We start from the raw sequence: 16918 nt of genomic DNA on the forward strand, positions 1-16918 counted from the left end.
GCCCAGAGCCATTACTACTTTTTCAGGTGAGTGGTACAGTATATCCTTTTCTCCTAAACAGTAATTAGGGTTGATTGTATGCTTGTGAGTGCATCAGCTTATTTACTTTCCAGCCATGAGGATTGTTTTAAATGCAGGGCAAAGCCCATTTAGCCAAATTACACAGCGACACTCTGGAAAAACAATCTAAAAACTAGAACACTCCCAGACGTTTATCCGTCAACTTATGGAAAGACACAAAAGAAGATATTTACCCACAAACAGTTTCATGAGCAAGGGAGCATGGCACTGTCTCCAAGGCTATATTTATTTATGTATTTATTTAAACACCTACCCTCTTTTAAGTGGATTATGAGTCTAGTTGAGGGTAAAAGGGTGGTTGATAAGAGTTTATGATGCTGACACTGAGGTGTTTCTGGAAATTGGAAAGATCACATGGGTGTTTGTGTGTGCAATCATAAAAGCACGATGCCTACAGGTCCAATCTGTCAGCATGCTGTGCCAACCGCGGCCAGACATTGAGTACATAGAAAATCTGTCGAGTTTGTGTGTTAAACAGTCTGCTCTGACATAGACACTTACTTCATGTGGTTTTAGAGGATGAATGGGCCCAATGAAGTCTGTTTTTTTCACAATAGTGTTTCTCTTTCTTTGCTGCCAGATGAGGAAGAGGAAGACTTTGGGGTGGATTTAATGTGTTTTTCAAGCTCGAGCAGTGAACCGAAACAGTCCTCCATCAAATCTGACGGTCTGAGTCAGTAGGGCCGTAACTCCACAAAGTGAACCTTGGCGCTCCTTTCTGCCTGATTTGGCCTTTGTCTATCAACCGGACCACATGTGTGCAAGCAACTGCAAATGACTAGACAAAACAAAAATCTAGTCTTCTGTAATTCAACAAACGGCCTGTGGGAAAACCTTTACCAGAACCAAAACATAATTTTCAATCAAGGCAGCTGAGTTCAAACAGGTTTATGAAGGTTCTTTGAGGTTTGTCAAAGATATGAGTCTGAAGGATATAATCAAAGGCAGTAAATCTGTTCATCTGTCTCTGATAAATCATTATAGATTGTGCATAACAGTGGGGGAAATCTGCATGTGTGAGACACATCCCTATCATGTTCGTTTGCAGTGCTGTCAACTTGTGTTTGTGTTGATATGTCTTGCGTCACAGCTGTCTGCTCAGTGTTTATAACTGATTATGGCTGCCCACCCAGGAACTGTCTCTGGAGACACCAAAAATTAGCACTTTACACACATACACATCAAACATACAACACACATACTCACAAACTATACACCCCATACAACTGCACTTATTCTACCTTTATCTAAACTGACCCTCTTTTGTAGTATAAAGCCAAGGCACACCATTTCAAACTGAAATACATTGTCCTGCGCACATTTAATGACAGTTTCTTGTTTAGTGTTGTGTTGATGTGCACTTCACACAACTATTTATGAATAAAGTGCATCAAATACAACATTGATTCCCATCCATTTTCCTGGAGGCACACCAACAGTACAAATATTCAACTCAATTCAACTATATAACTCTTCCTAATCAAAACAAGTGCTTCAATTCCCTTGCTTGTTAGTAGAGATTCCAAGGATTAAAATAGTTGGTTTAGATAAGTAAGGTGTCCAAAATATATATAAATAGTGTACCTCTAGGAGTAGGGTTGTGAACAATGAATTGGCCCTGAATTTTCACAATAATTTCAGTTTAATTCAGGCTTTCTGCAAAGCAGTGTATGAAGGAATAATTTAATGCTCAACAACAACTTGAAATATGAAAGGTAAAGTTTAAAATGTTTACCATGTTAGTGGATGTGTTTATGACTCGTTATTACTTCAAATCTGGTATGTACTGCGTTTCCTTTCTTCATGTTTTGATGTGTACAGCTTACACAAATGTAGCAAATACATTCTTTCTAAGCTTTCCATTGAAAAACAGCAATCTGTCGACAATGCTTGAGGCTTAGATCTTTATAATGATATATACTGTATTTTGTCCCGTTTCATTTAATCTATTCGTAAAATATTGACACGTGCGAACACGGGCAGTTGAGGACGCCCGCGTCGGGGTGCAGGCTAAGAGGTTAACATTCTATAACTGCCCTTATAGTTGGGAAAGTACAGCTAGCAGTACTTTAGCAACTTAATAGTCTTGAGTTTATTAAAATGAAGCTGTTACAAATATTTGAATAGTACACTTACTATTTGTAGAACTTCATCTACTTTAAACTCACATTGAACTTTGTACATACAAATGCTGTATTACACTGTACTAAAGTACTGAATAAGTATTTATGTTGCTACATGTAAATGTCTATTGTTCTGGCAAACTCATCTAATCTATTTCATCTGCAAATGCCTTGCCTTGAATGTTTCAGAGTAGGTGGCTGATGTCATTCTCTCGCCGTATTTGTGGCAGATGCCCAATAAACTGGATGAACTCCATGGTAGTGGTGCTAACATTCCACTATGCAGGTGAAAATAAACATACTCCACTTGAGTCAAAACTGAAGTCACTTGATGTCATGTGAAAAGGCCTTTTTTTTGGAACCACTGTTCTCCTTAACAGTAAATATTATTTGAGAATTTGTTCTCACAAGAGAATAAAAAGGGGGACATGAATAAAGGGATCTGGACAACTGGAAGGTTTTTTTTTTTTTTTTTTTTTTTTACTTCTGCTCCTGCCTCACCTCCTAACATTTGTCTACCAGGTTCACTGGTATTTGGCATTTGGGACAGTGCTCGTGCCTGACTAGTCGGCCAAATTTCAAAACAGTCTGAAATCTGTAGCAGCATCTGTGACTAGTCACAGCACGTCTCACAAGTGCTTATACTAGACTAGTAGACCGTCTGGTATGGGCACATGCTGAGAGTTGGGTACAACCCGGGACTTTTTGTTGCAGACTAAAAACATGAATGGGCGACAAGCTTCAGTCTTATAATGTTTGCTTGGCTTAAGATAAATGTCTTACATGAATCAGCTCCCTCCAAATTTAGTAAATGAGATGGCTGTTGAATTCTCTGGCAAGAAGAAATAGCAAATACTTCAAACGGAAAGTTAAGGAACTGTTGGAATAATTGTTGGAATTAATCAAACATTCAGCATCAGTAATTAAAAAGCAACATACAGACATACAGTGATAGAGTATATCATCAAATGGGTAGATCTAGCCAAGAAACCCTCATGGAAGTGCAATTAAACTACAACATCCAGGCATATCAGATTTTGTGCAAACCTGCTAATCATGAGTCAACCCTAAATTTGAACCCTCCAGAAACCATTACAACTGTGGATCCTGAATTGAAGACTGAGGTTCTGTCATGTGGCAAGTCTAATTTACTTTTGGGATCTGTGCCTTTCCCTTTCTGTTCTTTCTCTCTCTTTGTATAAATTTACAATCTTGGTGATGAATGCATAGCGTGAACCGTATTGCGTTATGCCCGATTTTAACAACAAAGACTTTTACCACAATAACCATGCTATCCTGTATTCCTACTCTTTGTCCCCTCCAACTCCCTGTCAGTCTAGCTGGAAGCATCTTATTTTAGCCCCATCATTACAGTAAGAACAGATGCACTGGGCTGGTCCTTTGCTCTTTTTGGATTTTGAAGAGCACAATAGCTAAAGGGAGTCAGCAAGGTCTTCCAGTAAAACAGCCACTTGAGGAGGAAAATGAGCTGGAGAAAAGCAGTCAGAACTAAACAACAATAGGTTGCTACTTCAGAACAAACAAAGAGAATGGAGAGGAAGCAGTTGAATCCGTCTGGCTGTTCTGAAGCACCATCTCTTTCTGAAGTAGCTTCTTAAATCCTCCTTTTCTCTGAAAACCAATAAAAAAATCCCAATAACTTCACACTTCACAGAGATATTCTTAACCACAAGATTTGCTGTTTCTTACCCAGGGTTTTATACAGCTCGCTCTCCTTCATTTCTTAATTTCCCAGTTCTATTGCTCCTGCCAAACACTGTCGTATTGGGACTAATGGTTGCTTCTGATGGTGGGCTGTTTTTCCTAATGAACATGTAAGCAGCATACTCTGACTGTCCCGGTGCAAATTCTTGGCAGCTCTCTGATTTCTTCTAGTATATCAGACCAGCTCTGCTCACATTCCATGATGTCATTACCTTGTGCAAGTGGAATTTCCTCCACCCAACTCAGCACTAACCACACTAAGTGATGTTTAATGGATCAAGCTGTTCTCTGGAATTATTACTTAAAAGCATTTCTTTCCATATTTACCGCATCGAGTTGGATGGTACAGTAGGTTCCTGGAAATGACTGGACGTATTACGAGAAATGAGTGTCATAACTACAGGGTAATGAAGCATATCTTCCAAATGGCTGACAGGTAGCATTCAGTACAGGTACAGGTTGATGTTGAAGAAGCACATCTTTTCAATTTATACAAGTGTTTTAAAGGGGTCATATGACGCCATTTCAATTTTCCTTTCTCTTTGGTGTGTTACAAGCTTGTGGGGTATAAACAAGATCTGTAAAGTTGCAGACTGTAAAGTTGCAGTTGAAGACTAAAGTCTCAAATCCAAAGAGATATTGTTTATAAAAATTAAGTCAACTACGCCTTCCTAAAAGGGCTAATTCTGACACACAACCACATGTCTATGTCATGATGTAGGAAGATTAGCATAATGCCAGCCAAATGTTCTTGCAAAAAAAGAAGGCGTAACTATTCTCGCTGTTGCAGCTGATGCCATGTTGTGGAGATGCTGTGTGTTTCGTTGTGAAAGCAAAACTACATTGTTTGGCCTTCCAAAAGAGGACACAACTACAAATCAGTGGTTACGTATTTACAACACTGTTCCAGAACAGTTTAATAAACTGGATGCAGCGCATTTTATGGAGGATGAGGACTGTTTCCTGGGAGAGTAGCCTATAATGCCGGTGTCTGTTCCTATAAAGTGGGGCTATTCCAACCTTGCAAGTACAGTCTGGCACTTTTGACTTACATTTTCATACTTAATGAATTTGCCACTGATGATTCAAAATTGAGTTCTGAGCAGTGTAGAGAGTAGAGCTTGTTGTTTGTCATGTCTCCGATCACAAATACAGACATTTCTTTATGTTTAAGCAGTGCGATACATGTCCATAGTTGTCATCGTGTCGCCGGCCAATAACGTCATTTCATAAAAACTTATGTTGACACCAAAGATGCTTTAATATGTTGTGTGTTTTAATAGACCGGTGATGACTGAACAGAGTAGCATTACTCTTCAGCCTCACCCTGCTTCATCACTCAGCTTCAAGGATGCAGATATGATTAAATCAATCTAACTTAAACATTCATTTCCTAGATATGGATGTTATAATATGAATCTAATTCCATAAACCTCATCAGATATTCAGAGGAATGTAATTATTTGAGAATATTAATTTCTTATAATTCCCATTTAGGGCACAATTACGTTTAGCTTTACAAATGAGCTAATATTATTAGGAGAAGAACACAATCAAAGAGCTGAATGAAGATACAAGGTTTATTTTGACATGACTGAAACAATTTTAACCATTATGAGGAACTACGCTACTTAGCATTTGCAAAGGTGCTCAGTCTGGTTTCTAGTTCATTGCTTTAATGAGTTATGGGTGGTTGATAAGGGACACAAATGCATTGCTACAGTAGGTAATTGCTAGTCAATGTAAATACTACATTGTTCTGCTCTAATATAGCTGCTCTCTCAGTTGGATTTATCCATTTTCTTATCATCCATTCATCACAATCTTAAACAATTTATGTAACAACTCCCCTCAATAATCCACACAATTTCATGCATCATCATTGTCCACAGAACAATTTGTGCAGATGAATGATTAGCAATAAACCCTTAATACTAAGTACAAGCAAAGGTAATAATGATGTTTGCCTTAGCACCACTAATGATTATAAACCCTTTTTGGGGAGCTGGTCTTCAGAAGACTTTAGTTTCTTTACTAAAACTTTTCATGCATCTGAAATGCACAGCACTGCATATTGCAAAACCACATTGGACAGTGAAAAGTAAGAAGGCGTTGCTTATTACAACTGTAATAAGAGCTTTGGTTTTCTCAGGGTAAACTGTGAATGAGCCAGTAGATTTTACACATTTTTCTCGATCCAAAACACTGCTGGGTAGGTCTAAATTCACGAAATAGACCTGGGTGTGAGAAAGAGACAAACATATTACCACTGCAGTCACCCAGCAGGCCTGAATCCACCCACTGCCAGCCTGTGGGAGTCCAGTATGTCTGCTTTGAGAACAGTGAACTGTGGGCAGCTCCGAAAGAGTGAATGAAAGCCGAGATATTATCTGAGTAATGTATTTCATGACTGGTGTTCAGTTTCACACGACAGTGCTGACCAAGTGGAACAGATTCTGTTAATGTAAAGAAGAAACGGCTGCGAAACCCATTAGAAGGAATAAGTTTACATCATAGCTCCAATCTTAGACCGAGTGTAACATCTTTTTGACATTGCTGAACATTTTGAGCACATCAGATGAAAAGTCTTGGTGCAATAGGAGCTTTGGCCATTATGTATTAGCAACAAAATCATTTTAATAGTACAATATCAAGTTTCTTCCCATTTTCTATTCTTAAAATTAGCATGTAATTAAATGATCTTGTTAGCTCCCTCTAACAATTTCTCCAGACATGCTGTTAACAAATATAATTTAACATGCACAGCAGAATTTGAGTTTTATAATAAGTTTTCTGATATTGTGGATGTTTAGATGTTATGTTTATTTTTTTTATTTTTTTTACCTCATGTGACTTCTATCTCCCTATATTATACATGGTGAACGTGATTTCACTAAGTACAACATGTTCCTGAATCAACATCTTTGTTGTTCCTGGAACAACATTTCTATCAACCAATCAGAATTATGGAATTACTTTTCAGGAAATATCTGTCAACAAACGATGTTGTTCCAGGAACATGTCTTACTTGGCAAAATCACGGTGACCATTATATATATCTGTACCGTTTCATATGACCAAATGGGGTACAGCAAAATGGAATTTTGTCACCTTTTTTTTAATGGAAGATCTGTCAAAAAAGTTAAAAGAATGTAAGACCGGATGTATGGTGGGACTATGGTGCTGATTATTTAGTTATGTCTCTTTATAGGGCAGTTTTACAACAACTGATTTGAGTTTGTTCAAGCTACAGAATGGTGTGCAGTATGATGTTAAATGTAACCCTAAAAAGAGCACCCCTGTCTTAAATGATCTTACACTAATTGAAAAGATATTCCAGGGTATTGTAGCATGTTCTGAAGAGGAGTTTCAGCAATGTTCCGCACATCACAGTAAACATTTACATTTAGATTTGTGTTCTGGAGTTTGTGGTATGGAGATGCACATTAGGAAGTCCAGATCAAGGCTCATGAAAGTCTGTGCATTGTCTTGGCTGGGCATAATTCAAGCAAAAAATAAAACAATAAAATAAATAAACAAATTGTTGCCAGGACTAGAGATGGCTGAGAGAGATGAAATCTTCTACTGTATTAAGAAAAAAAAAAACTACATGAAATCATTGACTCACTCCAATGAGGGCATTTGATAAGATCAGTGCTTTTAAAATATATATTTTATAATGGTAATCTCAACTGCTCATTTAACAGCCTAGTAAAGACTTTCAAGCAAGTAATATAGCCATTTACAACGGATATCAAATTAGATGTATCCTATCTCCAAAAGTTCTACTAATGTCCTTGAGAAAAAAAGTACAGCAAAAGCCCAAAGCATAAGAAATGGTTCAAATCCAACTGAAAAGAAAAGAAAAGAAAATGCTAGAGGTTTTGCCAGCCTGACCAGCTGACAAGCACACAAACCTCCTCTAAAACCAGCAGACCCACCTGACCAACAAATCAGCATGGTTAAAAGCTGCAGAGAAGTTGTCCACATAGGGTGATGCACAAATACATTTGAATAGGCTGCAATAATACTCGTCAGATTTAAGCAGGCCTCCACGAGGTGTCACTGTACATACAGGGTAAAACACAACTATAACATCTATACACACACAAACACACACTCCACTTCACATTCTGCCCCCTTGAGGATAAGTGAAAGAAATAGGACCAGTACATCAAAATTAGGACCATGTACCACATTAATCTAAAATCATCCTTGCGTTACAAAAGAAACTAACATAAAATAAACAAACTATGACTTAAAATGTTGAACACTGGTGAAGGATCTTTGTTATGAACAATGGGCATTTTCCCCCTTTTTACTGTTACACCACAAGGAGGAAGCATCGAGCTTTGAATCAAAACTTTGCAACCTATGTCCCTTACTTCACATACACATTATTAGTCATGTTTTCTAAGGCAACCTTAACAATTACTATGACTCATACTTGGGGTTACAAGTTTGACCAAACAATATGGGCTCCTGAAATAACCACGAGTAGTAACCATCTAACAATGCCCTGGCAACCTCCACTCACACATTCTTGAAAGAAAAAATAAATAGCTTTCTTGTTAAAACACATTAGCTGTGATGCCAGGTAGGTTTTATTTTTATTTATTTTTTTGTAAGAGATTCTCTGTTATAGTTCTTTTATTCAATAATTACGAGAACTTGCTCAATAGGTTTCCTCTGGCAGATAATACATTAACAGAGAAGAAGATTTTTTTTTTTTTTTTTTTTTTTGATCAAATAATTTATGCATTAGCTTATAGATATATAAAACACTGACACACGTCCCTTGAAATCCCCTGTCCTGCAGACTGTCATGTCTGTGACTTTTTAATAATCCTGGAGGTCTTGATTAGCTTGTTCAGATGTGTTTGATTAAGTAAAACCCTCTGGGAAAATGGACCTTGATAGGCAGAGTTAAGAAACCACGCACTAGGCTGATATCTCTTTATATTTATACAAACCGGTGTCTTTTTGTGTTCAGTGGAGAAAAGGTCAAGCTGAACAGCATGGACATGGATAGATAACAGAACCACCTTTAGAAAGTGTGACTCAACCAAACTGTGCAAATACATATATATAAAGTTTACGTTTTAAAGTTACAGGTCACACACAAAATGACAAACTTTTTTTTTTAAATACAGTTTCTAAACTATAACTACAATAAATTATAACCCCAATGTTCATCGGTGTGCTACATATTTTACAGAGCACAGCTTTCAGAACCTAAGAGAATACAATGCCAGCTGCAAACACAAGCTTCTGCTGCATCTGAATAATAGTTTCACTTCAGTTTATGTAATAGGCTAATTTATCATTCCGTGTCAACTCAACCAGAGGTCTCCGGCTAAAACTTTTGATTTTACTAATATTTATTCTGAATAAAGATAAACATGCATATTAATGAAATCCAAAATATTAAATGTCATGGACGAATATTTACTGAGTAACCCACTATTTTGAAGAGGGGGGTCAAAATGTCATTTTTCACCTCAGATTCGGAGCCAAATTACAGGGGGAAATGACTTAAGAAAGATGGCAGCATAATAAAGTCACTTTTACACATATATTGGTAGGCATATTAGTAAAATCTGTTGAATTTAGCCATCTTTGTTGCATTATGTGCCAATGGTGATCAGTTAATTTTCAAGTTTATGTGTTTATTTATTTTTTTCTCCAAAGTTTGCAGGCCTGTAACGGTAAGAAAAGGTATTACTGTAAATATATCTTGATGCTCTTTTAGATATTGGGCCTTAACTAACTTCTCTTTTGGCCCTATATGGTTCAGTTCCAGGGATAATGAAATTGCAATATGGCTCCAGAAGTCAATTAACTGTGGGTCACTTTGCAAAAATATGACAATTATTTTATTTTAAAGAGGAATGTCTGAAGGAAAACTACATTTAACCCATCCAAGTGCACACACACAGCAGTGAGAAGTGAACACACATCCGGAGCAGTGGGCAGCTATATATCAGGCACTTGGGGTTCAGTGCCTTGCTCAAGGGCACTTCAGCCATGGGTATTGAGGGAGGAAGACAACACGGTTCATTCACTCCCTTCCACCTACAACTCCTGCCAGCACCAGGACTCAAACAAGTGACCTTCTGATAACTAGTCCAGCCCTCTAACCATTTGGCCACAGCTGGCCTTTTGACCAGGGACACAACATTGATGACCATGGACCATTCTGCCATGAGGCCCGTCCTGGTCTAATGGAACATCAATTATTTTTTTCCAAGGTTAGCTCTGCGGAAGCAAGTTGTCCGGGGCCTGAGCTGTCTGGCCAGACAGCTGAAAATGTAGAAGATGATCAGGAAATCATTGGAGAACTCACTAATCTCTTCACATCACAGCCTAGAGAGACAGCACAAAGATGCACACAGCACCTAATGCCTCTGGTCCCATTTTTTGTGTCAGATAAATGTGACAGCTATGGGAGTTCACCATAATAACCTCTCTACGGACCCTGATATCTGTGTCACTTTCCAAAGCATCCACAAAACTGCCCACAGAACAGACGACTGCTATTCGAGTAGCAAGATATACTGTTATATAATAAATAAAAGCAATAAGCAAGGCCATGCGTTGTTGTACACAATGAAAAGCAGAAACATCATTAACCCTGGTAAAATCACTGTAGCCCAAACCCAAATGGCTTATTTGTTTTAAAGATTACAACAACTGTAATATGTTAAAGACACCAACTGTCATTATCGATAGGGTAACATTAAAATTTTTCTAATTTTCTAATATAATTTTGCCAAGCAATTAGCCTAGAACCTTTCATGTGCGAGTCAAGGTTTCAACACACCTATCAACTGAGAAGTCATGCACCATTTTGACCTCCACATGAAAAGCACTGCAGATAGTGTTGTCACGGAAGGGTGATTTTACAAGGTTGCTAGGTAGCAAGAAAGAGAGAATTGCACACAGTAAACAGTGACAACTGTGAAAGAAAACGAAAAAGGTAACATGCATTTGAGCTTAGAAGAGAAACGAGTCCTGTCAACTGAAAACAACAACAACAAAAAATAAGGTTTGAAAAGGTGGGTTCACAAACTCATTTAAACTTAGAACTAGTTTAAGATTTGCTCATTAGTACTAGGCCACAGGCCCCAGCAAGTAAAAAAAGTGTACCAATGAATCCCAACTGATCTACTGCAGACTGCTTTTACATTGGAACATCCTAAGCCTTTGGTGACAATGGTTCTGATTTACTGTTTACAACTTTTTATTTTCTTTAATAATTGGTTTGATGCAAAATTCTATATATCTCTAGGTATGTCTGGGCTGTTGTACGATCAATAAAAAAATTACACAAATAAAATATCAGTACAATTAACTACAGTATAAGGGTTACAGTCCAGAGTTTTGACACTGCCACAACATCATGAGCATGAGCAAGTAGCCTGCTGTAGTCGATATCAGATTTACATTTAGGGTAAGCCTACTTTGAAACATGCCATGGTTCTAAATGGTATGGGTTAGGGTTAGGGTTTTTTGTACTAAATAGTATCCCCCCCAAAAACTGAGTATATAACAGTCATACAGTAGTAATGTTATACCTTTAGTGTTACTTTGTAGACAATGTCTTTACCTGGAGAAATAGTTGGCAGAAAATACAAAACTGATTCCAAAAAAGTTGGGACACTGTACAAATTGTGGGTAAAAAAGGAACAGAATAATTTGCAAATCTCATAAACTTATATTTTATTCACAATAAAATATAGATAATATATCAAATGTTGAAAGTGAGACATTTTTAAATGTTATGCCAAATATTGGCTCATTTTGGATTTCATGAGAGTTACGCATTCCATAGAAAACATTTGGTGCATCATAAAGATGAAGATGCAACAAAGAAGACCTAAGACAGTTGAGCAACTAGAAGCCTGTATTAGACAAGAATGGGACAACATTCCCATTCCTAGAGCTCGAGCAACTTGTCTCCTCAGTCCCCAGACGTTTGCAGACTGTTATAAAAAAGAAGAGGGGACGCCACACAATGGTAAACATGGCCTTGTCCCAACTTTTTTGAGATGTGTTGATGCCATGAAATTTAAAATCAACTTATTTTTCCCTTAAAAGGATGCATTTTCTTGTTGCATTCTGAATAAAATATTGAAATGTGAAACCTCCACGTCATTGCATTCTGTTTGTATTCACAATTTGTACAGTGTCCCAACTTTTTTGGAATCAGGTTTGTAATACAGCTTCGATGATCTGTAATCCACTTCATCCAGTTGCTCTCTGTAGTATCACGCTACCCTTTAAAAAATAGATAATTCAAACTGAATCATTGATTCAGTCATTATTCGGGATTTAAAATGTTCATTGGAAATATCTGACTCAAAAGAATGATTCACAGATCAGAAATCACTTGTTATTAACAGCTGACAGAAAATGCAGGTCATGATTGCTGAAATATTAAGAAAATGTGTCTTAAGTCAATATACGCATTAATTATTCTAAAAGTCTCCAGCACCAGTATGAGTCTTCAAACACACATTATTACTTACTGACTTGTCCAAGTCATGTTTTGAAGGTAGTGTCCTATTGCTAAATCATACACATGAGCATAATTTTCTACAGCAACTACTAAACTAAAAGATATATTTTAGTTTACTAAAGCTTGCAGTCTAAAGTGGTTGTGATAAGATAAAAGAACTTACCAACTGATAGAACAGACCAAATGACTCTTATAAGCCGGTTATTTTCAGTGAATCAAAAAATGCATCGCAACTAGCGTTTTCCATTTCATGAACTAATGAGTATGTAGAATTTAAAGAAACTTCATGATTAACCTTTTACTTCCAGTGAATATTTGTATATGTAGCTCCCACAATGGCAAAAAAAGAAGACAGTGCTCATATGTCGAAGGGAAAGTTCTGGCAAAAACTTCAAAAGTAAAATTTTTGAAAAACATCCTTTTTTCATACAATAATAGTCAATGATCATCAAAACATTTTGGCTACAAACATTCCTCAAAATATCTCGCTGCTGACTTGTTGCCTTGCTGACTTATCAGGCAAATACTTTGCAGGCAGCATTTGCACAAGAAGAACTCATGAATCTGATTCCTGAAAGGCTTCTAAAGGCAGTGTAATGGTTTAATGATCTACAATAAAATAAAGTGAGCTTTGGTGAAAACACATACTGTGGATCACTAACCGCAACTTTCAGATGCCATGTTTATTATTTTTGCTCAGCTGTCACAGAATGGAATGCACAGGATTGTGAGATATCAAAGGCACCGGAGGATACATCTATGCATCCTTCAAAAATCAATAAGATGAAGGCATCTCAAGAGACAGGAGGTGAAGCTTGACGCCTTCCTAACTTGAAATGCATCCTCCAAAGGCAGCGTTTTTCAGCTTTTGGACAGAGCCCACAACTGCACACTTACTACTGTGAAGTTTCTAGCTCCAAATGTTGTTACATGTTTGGGACATTTTGGCTTCATTTTTCTACAGTGGGAAGAAATAGAGATGTGTTGTCCGTATTTTCTTTTTTTTTTTTTTGTAAATGTTCTAGCCTTCTTTGAACCACTTTTGGTACTGTAGGTACTAACCACTGCATACTGGAATACCCAACAAAAGTTTTGGAGCTCTGACCCAGTTGTCCAGCCATCACTATTTGGCTCTAGTCAAAGTCACTCACATCTTATCAGTGGTGTAATGTAACAAAATAAAAATACTTTGATACAGTACTTAAGTATTTTTTGGGAGAATCTTTTCTTGATTTTTTTTTTATATTTCAGGCAAATTTTAGTTTTACTCCACTACATTTCCTAATTAAAATGTATACTATTACTTTGATCCCTTTTCCCTAAGTATATTTGTTACTTATTACAAAATAGTCAGAAGAACACAGAGTGCAGGAAAGCAGGTTTGACGAATCAGTGGTCTGGCATTTGCCAGTTAGATTCATAAAAACACCTTTGCTCATGTGCAAACAAGCGCGCGCTGTGCACAACCGTGGATGATTTCATTCCCACTCAAGACGAGTCAGAGGTGTGCGATACAGCATCATCTGCGATAATATGGTAAGTGTTGTTGTAATGATGTGCCACCAAATAAGTTCAAGTTCTGTAAAGCAATAAATGACTTACATTTTAGACATAATATTGCTGGTTTTTGCTCAGTTTTTCCAATGATAGACAGTGTTTACTTATTGAACGAATCAGCTTTTTGAACGAATCGGTTGCATAAATGATTCTGTGATTCACTCATTAACACAGTTGCTTTGTTTCTGAATTAATCAGCCGTTTGAATTAATTGGCTGAATCTCAATAACTAACTCATTACCATTCACTTTCTGTCACCTACTGGTGGTTTTAAATTTCACAATTTGGCCATTGCTTTCATGTTTAAAATGATTTCAAATATCAGTTTTCAGCAAATTTATTTTAGAAACAAAACAGAGTCCAGCAGTCAAATTTTTTCATTCCAGAAAAATCACCAGCTCAGTCATATTTTTTGTAACTTAATTCAAAAAAGCAATCAAGTTTCTTATATTCTAGATTAATTTCACACAAACTGAAATATTTCAATAGTTTTAATTCTGATGGCTACACCTTACAGCTTAAGAAAATAATAAATTCAGTATCTCAAAAATTTGAATATTCTATTTTGAGCTTGATTAGTTTGATTCATTTTGAGTATAAAACATGGTACCTCCTGGGATAGTTTAGAACATGCAACCACAATTATGAGAAAGACTACTGACTTGACATTTGTCCAAGAGACAATCATCAACACCCTCCTCAAGGAGTGTCAGCCACAGAAGGTCATTGCTGAAAGGACTGCTGTTCACAGAGTGCTGTATCAAAATATATATGTATAGAAAATTGACTGGAAGTAAAAGGTGTGGTAGGAAAAGGTGCACAAACAACAGGGATGACCACAGCCTTGGGAAGATTGTCAGGAAAAGCTGATTTAAGAACTTGGGAGAGCTTCACAAGGAGTGGACTGAAGCCGGAGTAAGTACATCAAGAGTCACAACACTCACCACACCTGGGGTGAGGAGTAAAAGAACTGGACTGTTGCTCAGTGGTCCACAGTCCTCTTTTCAGATGAAAGTAAATTTAGCATTTCATTTGGAAATCAACGTCTGGAGTCTGGAGGAAGACTGGAGAGGCACAGAATACAAAGTCCAGTGTGAAGTTTCTGAAGTCAGAGATGATTTGGGTGCTGTGATTTTGTGTCTGCTGATGTTGCTCCATTGTGTTTTATCAAGTCCAGAGTCAATGCAGCCATCTACCAGGAGATTTTGGGAGCACTTCCATCTTCCATCTGCTGACAAGCTTTATGGAGATGCTGATTTCCTCTTCCAGCAGGACGTTAGCACCTGCCCACAGTGACACAACCACTTCCAAGTGGTTTGCTGACCATGATACTACTGTGCTTGATTAGCCAGCCAGCTCACCTGACCTGAACCTCACAGAGGATCTATGGGGTATTGTGAAGAGGAAGATAAGTAACATCTGACAAACAATATAGAGGAGCTGAAGGCCGCTATCAAAGCAACATGGGCTTCAGCAGTGCCAAAGGCTGATTGCCTCCATGCCACGCCGCATTGTATTTGAGTATTGAGTGCATATTTAAACCTACTTTGGATTAATTTTTTTATTTTTCTTTCAAAGTTTCCTACTTTTAATTTTTCTAAGCTCTAAGTCACCATCAGAATTAAAACAAAAAACTATTGAAATATTTCAGTCTGTGTGCAATGAATCTAGAATATAAGAAAGTTTGCTTTTTTGAATGAAATTACAAAAAATTAAGAACTTTTCCATGACATTTTCTGAGATGCACCTGTAAAAGATCACTATGGTAACAGCTACAGGCACAATTGAGGCAGCTACGAGCTCCTCGTTGGACCCTGGGGTCAGGAGTCATAGCACACACACACAGAGAACATCGTCGTGTGTTTGACAACAGAACAGCGTGTAGTGAGATGGTGGGTACAAAGTAATGGTTAGATTATTATTGTGCTTCAGCCTGCATCTGCCCTGACCCGATTTCTTTAGCACCAAAACAAACAAACCCATACCCCGACAGGACCTGCTACGGTGGCCGAGAGAGCTAAACGTGCTGCAAATGACAAAAATCCCTGCAAATTATGAAAACATCTTCATCAGTTTGACAACACATGCTGCAAATACTCACAATACAAAAACAAAAAACAAAATTATATTTAAAGGAACCGTGACAAACATGGCTGGGACATTAATTATCAATGTTTGCTTTGAAAAGATCTTTGTTTATTTTAACAATCCTGGTCATAGATTCCTTAGCTTTTTTTCTTTTTTTCTGGATATTATTAGCCTAAATAAGCTGACTAAATACACAATTATTGTAACTGTGAAAGGTTATGTAAGCTGGCTAACTTACTTTTACAACTTACCTTGTTGCAACGCGTTGAGGTCTTTCGGCCACTGTGCCTCGCCCCATTTTGAAATCTTCACCCCACACGTAGGTGGGACCATGGCAACCACAAGCATATTCAAACAAAAGCCAACATGGATAAGTTGTGTGAAACAATGCAAAATCAACGTTACTCACCTATCAAAAAGAAACAAAGAAACCTCAGCATCCGATTCGAGCCCTTCCCAATCCTTGAGTTTCTCTCCACCTCTGGAAAGCTGCCCCAATATTTACATGGGTCCTACCTCTTGCCTGATTGTAAACCCTGTTTTTTATCTGCCATCTCTCTCAATCAGTAGTCGATCTGCTATGCTAATTTTGAATAAAAGCGTCTTCTCGATGTAAATGTAATGTAATATGCGTCCTGTGCACTCAAATTGAGCGCTCTCTTCTCGCTATCAAGACAAGACACGCCCCCTTACCGCTGATTGGCTACAAGTGTATTTTGGGACTCGGTCAGACAATGCAGTCAAAAGTGTGTTTTCAAAAATCGTTTAGTACACATTTAAGGAGCGGCGGACCAGGTCGCTTCTACTTAGACTAATGTACATA

This window comes from Carassius auratus, chromosome 24 (genome assembly GCF_003368295.1).
Source record: "Carassius auratus strain Wakin chromosome 24, ASM336829v1, whole genome shotgun sequence".
Lineage (NCBI taxonomy): Eukaryota > Metazoa > Chordata > Actinopteri > Cypriniformes > Cyprinidae > Carassius > Carassius auratus.